This window comes from Phyllobates terribilis, unplaced genomic scaffold (assembly GCF_046119375.1).
Source record: "Phyllobates terribilis strain yellow unplaced genomic scaffold, ASM4611937v1 Scaffold_7__3_contigs__length_470593459, whole genome shotgun sequence".
Classification (NCBI taxonomy): domain Eukaryota; kingdom Metazoa; phylum Chordata; class Amphibia; order Anura; family Dendrobatidae; genus Phyllobates; species Phyllobates terribilis.
The window spans coordinates 280,802,889-280,817,882 of record NW_027362767.1 but is presented as its reverse complement, the minus strand read 5'-3'; the positions used below and the strand labels follow the sequence as shown (position 1 = coordinate 280,817,882).

General features: G+C 43.4%; 1 protein-coding gene across 1 annotated transcript in view; it reads right to left on the bottom strand.

Moving 5' to 3' along the window:
* Positions 1 to 14,994, bottom strand: part of AR (androgen receptor) — a 503,957-nt gene that overhangs the window by 369,844 nt on the left and 119,119 nt on the right. The window lies entirely within an intron of this gene.

Below are 14,994 nucleotides of genomic sequence, written 5' to 3'. Positions count from 1 at the left end.
CGTGTACATAAAGTGCAGCACAGAATCATCTCACTGCCTCACTACTGAGCATGTACCTAAAGTGCAGCACAGATTCAACTCATGACCTCACTACTGAGCGTGTACATAAAGTTCAGCACAGAATCATCTCACTGCCTCACTACTGAGCGTGTACATAAAGTGCAGCACAGATTCATCTCACTGCCTCGCTACTGAGCATGTACATAAAGTGCAGCACAGATTCATCTCACTGCCTCGCTACTGAGCATGTACATAAAGTGCAGCACAGATTCATCTCACTGCGTCACTACTGAGCGTGTACATAAAGTGCAGCATAGATTCATCTCACTGCCTCACTACTGAGCATGTACATAAAGTGCAGCACAGATTCATCTCACTGCCTCACTACTGAGCATGTACATAAAGTGCAGCACAGATTCATCTCACTTCCTCGCTACGGAGCGTGTACATAAAGTGCAGCATAGATTCATCTCACTGCCTCACTACTGAGCGTGTACATAAAGTGCAGCATAGATTCATCTCACGGCCTCACTACTGAGCATGTACATAAAGAGCAGCACAGATTCATCTCACGGCCTCACTACTGAGCGTGTACATAAAGTGCAGCACAGATTCATCTCACTGCCTCACTACTCAGCGTGTACATAAAGTGCAGCACAGATTCATCTCACTGCCTCACTACTGAGCGTGTACCTAAAGTGCAGCACAGATTCATCTCATGGCCTCACTACTGAGCGTGTACATAAAGTGCAGCACAGATTCATCTCACTGCCTCACTACTGAGCGTGTACATAAAGTGCAGCACAGATTCATCTCACTGCCTCACTACTGAGCGTGTACATAAAGTGCAGCACAGATTCATCTCACTGCCTCACTACTGAGCGTGTACATAAAGTGCAGCATATATTCATCTCACTGCCTCACTACTGAGCATGTACATAAAGTGCAGCACAGATTCATCTCACTGCCTCACTACTGAGCATGTACATAAAGTGCAGCACAGATTCATCTCATTGCCTCGCTACGGAGCGTGTACATAAAGTGCAGGATAGATTCATCTCACTGCCTCACTACTGAGCGTGTACATAAAGTGCAGCACAGATTCATCTCACGGCCTCACTACTGAGCATGTACATAAAGTGCAGCACAGATTCATCTCACGGCCTCACTACTGAGTGTGTACATAAAGTGCAGCACAGATTCATCTCACTGCCTCACTATTGAGCGTGTACATAAAGTGCAGCACAGATTCATCTCACTGCCTCACTACTGAGCATGTACCTAAAGTGCAGCACAGATTCATCTCACGGCCTCACTACTGAGCGTGTACATAAAGTGCAGCACAGATTCATCTCACTGCCTCACTACTGAGCGTGTACATAAAGTGCAGCAGATTCATCTCACTGCCTCACTACTGAGCATGTACATAAAGTGCAGCACAGGTTCATCTCACTGCCTCGCTACTGAGCATGTACATAAAGTGCAGCACAGATTCATCTCACTGCCTCGCTACTGAGCATGTACATAAAGTGCAGCACAGAATCATCTCACTGCCTCACTACTGAGCATGTACCTAAAGTGCAGCACAGATTCAACTCATGACCTCACTACTGAGCGTGTACATAAAGTTCAGCACAGAATCATCTCACTGCCTCACTACTGAGCGTGTACATAAAGTGCAGCACAGATTCATCTCACTGCCTCGCTACTGAGCATGTACATAAAGTGCAGCACAGATTCATCTCACTGCCTCGCTACTGAGCATGTACATAAAGTGCAGCACAGATTCATCTCACTGCGTCACTACTGAGCGTGTACATAAAGTGCAGCATAGATTCATCTCACTGCCTCACTACTGAGCATGTACATAAAGTGCAGCACAGATTCATCTCACTGCCTCACTACTGAGCATGTACATAAAGTGCAGCACAGATTCATCTCACTGCCTCGCTACGGAGCGTGTACATAAAGTGCAGCATAGATTCATCTCACTGCCTTACTACTGAGCGTGTACATAAAGTGCAGCACAGATTCATCTCACGGCCTCACTACTGAGCATGTACATAAAGTGCAGCACAGATTCATCTCACGGCCTCACTACTGAGCGTGTACATAAAGTGCAGCACAGATTCATCTCACTGACTCACTACTGAGCATGTACCTAAAGTGCAGCACAGATTCATCTCACGGCCTCACTACTGAGCATGTACATAAAGTGCAGCACAGATTCATCTCATTGCCTCACTACTGAGCATGTACATAAAGTGCAGCACAGATTCTTCTCACTGCCTCACTACTGAGCGTGTATATAAAGTGCAGCACAGATTCATCTCACGGCCTCACTACTGAGCATGTGCATAAAGTGCAGCACAGATTCATCTCACTGCCTCACTACTGAGCGTGTACATAAAGTGCAGCACAGAATCATCTCACTGCCTCACTACTGAGCATGTAACTAAAGTGCAGCACAGATTCAACTCATGACCTCACTACTGAGCGTGTACATAAAGTTCTTCAGCACAGAATCATCTCACTGCCTCACTACTGAGCGTGTACATAAAGTGCAGCACAGATTCATCTCACTGCCTCGCTACTGAGCATGTACATAAAGTGCAGCACAGATTCATCTCACTGCCTCGCTACTGAGCATGTACATAAAGTGCAGCACAGATTCATCTCACTGCCTCACTACTGAGCGTGTACATAAAGTGCAGCATAGATTCATCTCACTGCCTCACTACTGAGCATGTACATAAAGTGCAGCACAGATTCATCTCACTGCCTCACTACTGAGCGTGTACATAAAGTGCAGCATAGATTCATCTCACTGCCTCACTACTGAGCATGTACATAAAGTGCAGCACAGATTCATCTCACTGCCTCACTACTGAGCATGTACATAAAGTGCAGCACAGATTCATCTCACTGCCTCGCTACGGAGCGTGTACATAAAGTGCAGCATAGATTCATCTCACTGCCTCACTACTGAGCGTGTACATAAAGTGCAGCACAGATTCATCTCACGGCCTCACTACTGAGCATGTACATAAAGTGCAGCACAGATTCATCTCATGGCTTCACTACTGAGCGTGTACATAAAGTGCAGCACAGATTCATCTCACTGCCTCACTACTGAGCGTGTACATAAAGTGCAGCACAGATTCATCTCACTGCCTCACTACTGAGCGTGTACCTAAAGTGCAGCACAGATTCATCTCACTGCCTCACTACTGAGCGTGTACATAAAGTGCAGCACAGATTCATCTCACTGCCTCACTACTGAGCGTGTACATAAAGTGCAGTACAGATTCATCTCACTGCCTCACTACTGAGCATGTACCTAAAGTGCAGCACAGATTCATCTCACGGCCTCACTACTGAGCATGTACATAAAGTGCAGCACAGATTCATCTCACTGCCTCACTACTGAGCATGTACATAAAGTGCAGTACAGATTCATCTCACTGCCTCACTACTGAGCGTGTATATAAAGTGCAGCACAGATTCATCTCACGGCCTCACTACTGAGCATGTACATAAAGTGCAGCACAGATTCATCTCACTGCCTCACTACTGAGCATGTACATAAAGTGCAGCACAGATTCATCTCACTGCCTCACTACTCAGCGTGTATATAAAGTGCAGCACAGATTCATCTCACGGCCTCACTACTGAGCATGTACATAAAGTGCAGCACAGATTCATCTCACTGCCTCACTACTGAGCGTGTACATAAAGTGCAGCACAGAATCATCTCACTGCCTCACTACTGAGCATGTAACTAAAGTGCAGCACAGATTCAACTCATGACCTCACTACTGAGCGTGTACATAAAGTTCAGCACAGAATCATCTCACTGCCTCACTACTGAGCGTGTACATAAAGTGCAGCACAGATTCATCTCACTGCCTCGCTACTGAGCATGTACATAAAGTGCAGCACAGATTCATCTCACTGCCTCGCTACTGACCATGTACATAAAGTGCAGCACAGATTCCTCTCACTGCCTCACTACTGAGCGTGTACATAAAGTGCAGCATAGATTCATCTCACTGCCTCACTACTGAGCATGTACATAAAGTGCAGCACAGATTCATCTCACTGCCTCACTACTGAGCATGTACATAAAGTGCAGCACAGATTCATCTCACTGCCTCGCTACGGAGCGTGTACATAAAGTGCAGCATAGATTCATCTCACTGCCTCACTATTGAGCGTGTACATAAAGTGCAGCACAGATTCATCTCACGGCCTCACTACTGAGCATGTACATAAAGTGCAGCACAGATTCATCTCACGGCTTCACTACTGAGCGTGTACATAAAGTGCAGCACAGATTCATCTCACTGCCTCACTACTGAGCGTGTACATAAAGTGCAGCACAGATTCATCTCACTGCCTCACTACTGAGCGTGTACCTAAAGTGCAGCACAGATTCATCTCACGGCCTCAATACTGAGCATGTACATAAAGTGCAGCACAGATTCATCTCACGGCTTCACTACTGAGCGTGTACATAAAGTGCAGCACAGATTCATCTCACTGCCTCACTACTGAGCGTGTACATAAAGTGCAGCACAGATTCATCTCACTGCCTCACTACTGAGCGTGTACAAAAAGTGCAGCACAGATTCATCTCACTGCCTCACTACTGAGCGTGTACATAAAGTGCAGCACAGATTCATCTCACTGCCTCACTACTGAGCGTGTACATAAAGTGCAGCATAGATTCTTCTCACTGACTCACTACTGAGCATGTACATAAAGTTCAGCACAGATTCATCTCACTGCCTCACTACTGAGCATGTACATAAAGTGCAGCACAGATTCATCTCATTGCCTCACTACTGAGCGTGTACATAAAGTGCATCACAGATTCATCTCACGGCCTCACTACTGAGCATGTACATAAAGTGCAGCACAGATTCATCTCACAGCCTCACTACTGAGCATGTGCAGCACAGATTCATCTCACTGTCTCACTACTGAGCGTGTACATAAAGTGCAGCACAGAATCATCTCACTGCCTCACTACTGAGCATGTACCTAAAGTGCAGCACAGATTCAACTCATGACCTCACTACTGAGCGTGTACATAAAGTTCAGCACAGAATCATCTCACTGCCTCACTACTGAGCGTGTACATAAAGTGCAGCACAGATTCATCTCACTACCTCGCTACTGAGCATGTACATAAAGTGCAGCACAGATTCATCTCACTGCCTCGCTACTGAGCGTGTATATAAAGTGCAGCATAGATTCATCTCACTGCCTCACTACTGAGTGTTATGTTCTGCTACCAGAGCTAAGGAAAGAGAGGAGATCTGTCCCTACGATAGAACTCAGCTTAAGCCCTACGATGTAACAGGGAACCTGATCCTGCGATCAGACCTGCTAAAGTCCTAAGCTAGTCTGTACGGAGACCTATAGATGTGGGGAAGGAATCCCTACAAGTACTAAGGACTGGGAGGAAAATGGGACACCTCCTAACAGAAATAGTAGCAGACAGACGAACAAACAAAATATATAGAACATAGAGGTCCGTAGACCAAGCAAACTAACAGAGTTAGATACAGAGCACAGGCTAGCTAGAAAGTAGTTAAACAATGAAGTCCAGCAAAGCCAGAAGGGCGGAGCAGGATTAAATAGGCCAACAAGGTCATGTGACCAGCAAAGGAAAAAAACCTAAGAGCAAGGTTCTAACAGTACCCCCCCTTCTAAGAGGATCCTCCGGATCCCCTAGGACCAGGCTTATCAGGAAATCTCCTGTGAAACGCTCTGATAAGTCTGGACGCGGAGACATCATCTGACCTCACCCAAGAGTTATCCTCGGGTCCGAAACCTTTCCAGGCCACAAGATACTGCAAACTACCTCTATACCGTCTAGAGTTAAGGATACGAGAAATTTCATATTCCCCGTCCTCCACCACCGGAGGAACAGAGGCAGAGGCGTCACCATCCGACACAACAGCTTTTTTAAACAGAGAGACATGAAATACCGGATTAATTCTCCAGGAGGTAGGAACCTCCAACCTAACAGCAGATTGGTTGACAACCTGAAGCACCTTAAAGGGCCCTACAAACTTGGGACCCAATTTCTTAGAAGGAATCCTCAACTGCAGATTCCTAGAGGACAACCAAACCATGTCACCAACAGCGAACAAAACCTCCTGTCGTTTCCTATCAAAGTAGTCTTTAGATTTTCTGTTGGCCTCCTGAAGATTACCACGCACATCCGTCCAAACTCTCTCCAAATCACCGGAAAAATTCTCCTCCTCAGGCACGGCAGATCCCAACTTGGAGAACGACCCAAACGACGGATGTCTCCCAGAACAACAAAAAAAAGGCGAACAACCAGCAGAAGAAGATGTATGATTGTTCAGAGCAAATTCAGCAAGTGGCAGAAACTCAGACCACCCCTCTTGATTGTCTGCCACAAAACAACGCAAAAACTGCTCAACATCCTGGTTTTTCCTTTCTGTCTGGCCATTAGATTCAGGATGATATCCGGACGAGAACGACAAATGAACTCCCAACCTGTCACAAAAGGCACGCCAAAAACGAGCCACGAACTGAGGACCCCTATCAGAAACAATGTCAGTAGGAACGCCATGAAGTCTGACAATTTCCTTGACAAAGGCCTTAGCGAGAGTTTTAGCGCAGGGCAGTTTGACGAAGGGAACCAAGTGACACATCTTGCTAAAACGGTCCACGACCACCCAGATGACAGTAAAACCCTCAGAGGGGGGAAGGTCAGTTATAAAGTCCATAGCCAAATGTGTCCAAGGAGCACTGGGAACCTCCAAAGGACAAAGCAACCCCGCAGCAGGAGTATGTGAGGACTTAGATCTAGCACATATAGTACATTGACGCACCCACTTAATGACTTCCTTCTGCCATCCAGGCCACCAAAAACTGCGACCCACCAGTCTCTTGGTCTCAGAGATTCCGGGATGACCTGCCAACCGAGATTCGTGACACTCAACAAACAAATCTCTCCTAAAGGTCCCAGGCACAAACAACCTCCCATGAGGAGTGTTAGATGGGGCATTCTCCTGAGCTTTAAGAATCTCATCCTCCAAAACGGAGTCCAAAGCAGCTATCACAACACCTTCTTGTAAAATGTTCTCCTCTTTCTCAGCACCGACTATGGGAGAAAAACTGCGAGACAAGGCATCCGCCTTAACATTCTTAGTACCAGGGATGTAAGTAACGGAGAAATTAAACCGCGAGAAAAACAGTGCCCACCTAGCCTGACGGGCATTCAGGCGCTTGGCAGCATCAAGATATATCAGATTTTTATGATCCGTAAGAACCTGAACGGGAAATTCCGCACCTTCCAAGAAGTGGCGCCAGTGTTCAAATGCGAGTTTAATAGCCAATAATTCCCGATTACCAATATCGTAATTCAATTCAGTCTCCGAAATTTTTTTTGAAAAAAAGGCACAGGGATGTAATCCATCCCCGTTATCCTGAGACAATACTGCGCCAACCCCCACAGAGGAAGCATCAACCTCAACCAAAAATGACTTAGTCACATCAGGCTGCATAAGGATGGGAGCAGAGGTGAACCTCTCCTTGAGATACACAAAAGCTTCAATGGCCTCAGAAGACCACTGAACCGCATCAGCACCTTTCCTGGTGAGATCGGTCAGAGGTTTGACAATACTAGAAAAATTTTTTATGAATTTTCTGTAATAATTGGCGAAACCTAAAAACCTCTGTATCGATTTCAAACCAATAGGCCTAGGCCATTCCTGTACAGCTTGAACTTTAAGCGGGTCCATCTCAAAACCTTCGCTGGAGATAATGTAACCCAAAAAACTAATTCTCTGTACAGCGAACTCACATTTCTGCAGCTTAGCAAAAAGCGAATTGTCTATTAACAACTGTAATACCTCACGTACGCTCCGCCAATGAGACTCCAGATCCGGCGAATAAATCAAAATGTCATCCAAATACACAACCACATTTTTGCCGATCAAAGGTCTAAGGATGTCATTAATAAGATTCTGAAAAAATGCAGGAGCATTAGTAAGACCAAAAGGCATAACCAGATTCTCAAAATGACCCACAGGAGTGTTAAAAGCAGTCTTCCATTCGTCACCCTCCTTCATGCGCAACAGATTGTATGCCCCCTGAAGGTCAATTTTAGAGAACCACTTGGCCCCCATTAACTGGTTAAACAGATCAGGAATCAATGGCAGTGGGTAAGGATTGCGTACAGTAATTTTGTTAATCTCACGAAAATCCAGACAAGGACGTAAACCGCCGTCCTTTTTTTTAACAAAAAAAAATCCAACCGCCACAGGAGACATAGAGGGCCTAATGTGACCGGCGGCCAAGCTTGTCTGTATGTATTCCTCCAAAGTCTTTCTCTCAGGAATAGTAAGGTTAAATAAACGACTTTTAGGAAGAGTCGCTCCAGGGACAAATTCAATAGAACAATCATAGTCTCTATGGGGAGGCAAAACCTGCGATTCCTTCTCAGAAAAAACTCTCCAAAAATCCTGAATAGGAACAGGCAATTCTCCCCTATCCAAAGCTGCAATACGCCCGTTACAACACTTGTCATAACATTTTTGGCTCCAGGATTTAATTTCACTGGTAGACCAATCCAGTACAGGATTGTGAAATTTTAACCAGGGCAATCCCAATATTACTGGAGAAGGCAAGTTATTCAACACTACCAAATCCAATTTCTCATGGTGAACACCATTAATAGTGAGAGGAAATTCACAGACCTTGAGAGTAATATTCTTCAAAGGGGAACCATCCACAGAAACCACAGCAATGGGGGATGATAAAGGTTCGGGTTTTAAATTGAGTCTTTCCAAGAATCCCCCATCAATAACATTCAGAGTAGACCCACAATCAACAAACACCCGAAATTCCATTAATTTTTCCTGAGCAATCGTGGAAGCAGCTAAAAATACACCCTTGGAATTTAAACAGGCAATACGGGCATGACTGACCATTTTTTTTCTTTCTTGATACGAAGCTCACAGTCTTTAATTAAATGACCAGATTTTCCGCAATAGAAACACAAGCCTTCAGAAAATCTGCGATCTTTTTCTTGAGAGCGAGGTGCCATCGCTCCAATCTCCATCGATTCACCACTGTTAGTACACACATTCTCATAACCAGAACTGACATAGCAGAGGATTTGCTCTCATTAACCCTTGCACGCAGTCTCCTATCCACCCGTATAGCTAATTGCATAGCCTGTTGCAAATCTTCAGGTGTAGGATAAGCAATTAGCAGGTCTTTAACCCTTTCACTGAGCCCAGCAAGAAATAGACTTTTCAGAGCAGAATCGTTCCACCCTGTTTGAGTAGACCATCGACGGAAATGAGTACAATATTTTTCCACATTACCTGATCCCTGTTTCAAACGTCTCAACTCAGTCTCAGCTGATGCGACACGGTCAGGATCATCATATAATAGTCCCAAGGCAGAAAAAAAACTATCCACTGAACTGAAGCATGTATCACTAGGTTGCAAAGAAAAGGCCCACTCCTGAGGCTCTTTGCGCAAAAGTGACATTATAAACCCTATGCGCTGGGAATCATCCCCAGAGGACTTGGGTCTCAAACGAAAATACAATAAGCAAGCATTTTTAAATGAAAAAAATTCTCGGTGTTCACCAAAAAATAAATCCGGCAAACGTACCTTAGGCTCCAAGAAATGTGCTCCAGGACAGTTACTCACGTGTTGACGGAGCTCAGTCACCTCCAAAGAGAGTCCCTGCAGGTGTTTAGCCAAATCCAGAACCGACACCATGATGGAACAGAAAAAATCTTTCCTTAGAGCATTTGCTGGGCTGGACTTACTGTTATGTTCTGCTACCAGAGCTAAGGAAAGAGAGGAGATCTGTCCCTACGATAGAACTCAGCTTAATCCCTACGATGTAACAGGGGACCTGATCCTGCGATCAGACCTGCTAAAGTCCTAAGCTAGTCTGTACGGAGACCTATAGATGTGGGGAAGGAATCCCTACAAGTACTAAGGACTGGGAGGAAAATGGGACACCTCCTAACAGAAATAGTAGCAGACAGACGCACAAACAAAATATATAGAACATAGAGGTCCGCAGACCAAGCAAACTAACAGAGTTAGATACAGAGCACAGGCTAGCTAGAAAGTAGTTAAACAATGAAGTCCAGCAAAGCCAGAAGGGCGGAGCAGGATTAAATAGGCCAACAAGGTCATGTGACCAGCAAAGGAAAAAACCTAAGAGCAAGGTTCTAACACTGAGCATGTACATAAAGTGCAGCACAGATTCATCTCACTGCCTCACTACTGAGCGTGTACATAAAGTGCAGCACAGATTCATCTCACTGCCTCACTACTGAGCGTGTACATAAAGTGCAGCACAGATTCATCTCATTGCCTCACTACTGAGCGTGTACCTAAAGTGCAGCACAGATTCATCTCACGGCCTCACTACTGAGCGTGTACATAAAGTGCAGCACAGATTCATCTCACTGCCTCACTACTGAGCGTGTACATAAAGTGCAGCACAGATTCATCTCACTGCCTCACTACTGAGCGTGTACATAAAGTGCAGCACAGATTCATCTCACTGCCTCGCTACTGAGCATGTACATAAAGTGCAGCACAGATTCATCTCACTGCCTCGCTACTGAGCATGTACATGAAGTGCAGCACAGATTCATCTCACTGCCTCACTACTGAGCGTGTACATAAAGTGCAGCATAGATTCATCTCACTGCCTCACTACTGAGCATGTACATAAAGTGCAGCACAGATTCATCTCACTGCCTCGCTACTGAGCATGTACATAAAGTGCAGCACAGATTCATCTCACTGCCTCACTACTGAGCATGTACATAAAGTGCAGCACAGATTCATCTCGCTGCCTCACAACGGAGCGTGTACATAAAGTGCAGCATAGATTCATCTCGCTGCCTCACAACGGAGCGTGTACATAAAGTGCAGCATAGATTCATCTCACTGCCTCACTACTGAGCGTGTACATAAAGTGCAGCACAGATTCATCTCACGGCCTCACTACTGAGCATGTACATAAAGTGCAGCACAGATTCATCTCACTGCCTCACTACTGAGTATGTACATAAAGTGCAGCACAGATTCATCTCACTGCCTCACTACTGAGCGTGTACATAAAGTGCAGCACAGATTCATCTCACGGCCTCACTACTGAGCGTGTACATAAAGTGCAGCACAGATTCATCTCACTGCCTCACTACTGAGCATGTACATAAAGTGCAGCACAGATTCATCTCACTGCCTCACTACTGAGCGTGTACCTAAAGTGCAGCACAGATTCATCTCACTGCCTCACTACTGAGCGCGTACATAAAGTGCAGCACAGATTCATCTCACTGCCTCACTACTGAGCGTGTACATAAAGTGCAGCACAGATTCATCTCACTGCCTCACTACTGAGCATGTACATAAAGTGCAGCACAGATTCATCTCACTGCCTCACTACTGAGCGTGTACATAAAGTGCAGCACAGATTCATCTCACTGCCTCACTACTGAGCGTGTACATAAAGTGCAGCACAGATTCATCTCACTGCCTCACTACTGAGCATGTACATAAAGTGCAGCACAGATTCATCTCATGGCCTAAAAAGTCTAGATCCTTAGATCAGGAAGAGAACAGACATTTATAGGACTTTTTATAACTTTCCCAAATTCTCATGAAAACATTAACAGCACATCCTGCATTGTACTACTGCACTCAATTTATTATGTATATTAGGAGTCGGAGTCGGTCTATTTTATACTGACTCCAACTCCACCAAAATGGACACCGACTCCGACTCCATGACTCTGACTCCACAACCCTGGATGCAAGTACATGCATATTTATAATACACCAGGTGGTATGGTAGGTGAGGAAGTGTCAGTCCAACATGTATCCTACATGACTTGTATAGAGACATGTGAATCAGGGTATAAAACATAAAGTACATAACTATAGTAATGACCCACAGCCTATCAGAAGATAACGTGCCTAGTGCCATGAAACACAATTCCAAATACTAAACGTAGTTATATAAAGTGCAAAAAAGAACCCATACCAGAATGTGCCTGTATCACTGCAATGTCGACAGCTGTGAAAGAATTATGAGGAGCTCTACATGGCGGCACCTGCGGTCATGGGTAATTTCTGTTACTGATACAATCTTCTGTAATGTGTAAAATGGAAGCTGGCGTTTGGTTGGGGATTCACGTAAATCGAGTCTCAAATTGTTCAAGTTCGCAGCTACATGCAAATTTCATACATTGTGGCACAAATTCAATTTGCATCGAATTTATATGCTAATCTCTACTTGATTTGGTTGCACAACTGCAAGTTATTCTGTCACGTTTTCCAAAAGAAGTCAGGACTCTGTTAATGTGAACTATGAACTCCGGGCTGAACGTTGCCCTAAGAGTTCACAATATTAAACAATATATTAACCAGAAATAAAGTATGAAACTACTGCAAAGTTTACCACGTAAGGCTTCATTCAGACCTTGGTGATTTTTCTCTTGCATAAAAACTCTGACAGTTTTTCATCAGTGTTTTGAATCACATTAGTGTTTATCAGTGTTTGATCAGTTTTTACCATCAGTTTTCATCAGTGATTTTCTCATATGAAAAAATGAATAAATCAATTGCACAGCTTGCCCTACCCGTTACAATGTTACTAATGGACAACCCACCAATTGCTCATGAACGCCAATGTGTTCTGTCATAGATTTGAATAAGTAATTTTGATCTGAGACTCGGACAAAAAAAACATGGACATGTCTGTGGTTTCTTCTAGGGACATGCGGTTCATACAAAAGACCCATAAACATGTGGACCGCTCCATAGACTTTATAATAGATATCTGTTTTATCCATCAAAATCACAGATCAGAGCACGTACGTGATTCACAGGCATCTGATTGAGGCCTAACTGTTACTAATTTCCCCTAGTTACTTTGTATTTGCTGTATATACATAACTTCCCATACATATACTGAATAGAAAGTGACTATCACTTCTTCATTCTTTGTGATGATCAAAAGTGCTATATGACTACCTGGTAATAATGATAACATAGTCTGTGAGTTTACCCCCCGTCAGATTTTTTTTAATTCTTTTTTTCATTTTAATTTCTGGCCTTAACTTTAATTTTTCCATCAACATAGTCACATTAGAGCTTGTTTTTTTGCTATGAGATGTATTTTTTGGCCTCTTCACACACCCCAAGATAACTGTACATCTCAGTGAGGGAGCACATGTATGGAGCAAGCTCAGGATCTGATCCTGCTCCATACAGGGCAGATGCTGATGGTAATACACAGCCAGCACCAGCCTGTGAGGCTGTCAATCCCGATGGGATTAGCCGCTGCTCAAGGAAAAATGAAATGTTTAAATCATCTACCTTTTCCCAGTTTTAAAATAAAATGAAAAAAAGCAGCAACATGAGAGCAGAAATGCTAAAAGTGTGTGTAATAGACAAAGCTCAGCTTTGATGTATCCCCCTCCCCCCACAATTACTGCTGAGATGAAAGCTGAAGTGTTGGTAATCACACTCATTTCTGGTCAACTGCACACTCTGCAATTATTGTTATTATTATTATGCTTCGCTTATATAGAACTATCATATTCCGCAGCGCTTTACATACATTATTTTTGCTGTTCCCAATGGGGCTCACAATCTACATTCCCTTTTTGTCTTTGGAATCACACACAGCGTATCAGTGAGATCAGTGAGGTGAACAGACAATCATCTCACACAAGAGAAAGCCAGCTCTAAACTATTGTGGGGTTGTGTCCTTTTTACTTCTGTATAACGCCTCCTGCATATGATTGGATAACAATCATGCAGGGGAAGAAGTACACGCCCCCAGAGAAAAATCTCTAGTAATGCTCCATTCGGCTTTTCATAAACTATAACCAAAACTTTACAAGCTAATATTTCAATGGAGAGGAGAAATTAAAAAATAAAAAAATAGATTTAATTCAGCTCTGCAGCCACTAATGCATGATGTGGTTAGTGTACCAAGCTCAAAATGGTGAAAAGTCCTCTTTAATGGCTCACTTTAGTTACAGTACGTACATACCATATTTATAAACTTAATACAAATTTTACAGAGAAGAAATAAAAAAAAAAAAAAAAAAAAAAAAATGTGCATTCTTATTTTATTTTTTCCTCCCCACATGTTAAAGGAGCTATAATTTTTTTTCATCAAAATAGAAGTATGAGGGCTTGTTTTTTTGCATTATGAGTTGTAGTTCTTGACAGTCACCATTAATTTTACTATATTTGAAATTGAAAACTAATCCAAGTGAATGGTGAAAAAAACACAATTGTGTTAATGTTTCATTTTTACAACATTAATTGAACAGTAAAAATGACCTGGAAACACAATTCCAAGCAATATATACAATACAGCAATACTAAACATGTATATATTCATTCTTTTACTATTTTAGTAGCTTAAAATTTTTATTTTTATTTTTCTGTCAATGGAGCTGACTGAGGGCTCGTTTTTTGCATGGCGAGCTAACATATTTTTTTTATACAATTTTTTGGTACATTCTACATTTTAATCACTTTTTATGACATTATTGTGGGAGACGTGGTAACAAAAAATAGCAAATTTGGTGTTTCCTTTTGTTTCTTTATGTTCTATATCTTACGGGTTAAACAATTTTATATTTTGATAGGATGGATTTTTAGAGTAGTGCTGATCGCTGATGTTAGAGACAGATGCCGGCTACGTAACCCAACCAGCATCTGCACTGTGTTAACCAGGCTCAGGTCCTAAAACTACTCAACAAACCCTGACTTTCTCCATAATACCTGTGTTAGATAATTTGTCAAATATGGGCTGTCTGCCATCTTGGCTTTTTATTTACCTCTGCTGTCCTACTTACTACTGATGTCTTCCTGACTACTGCTGTCTTCCTTACTACTGCTGTCTTCTTTACTACTGCTGTCTTCATTACTATGCTGTCT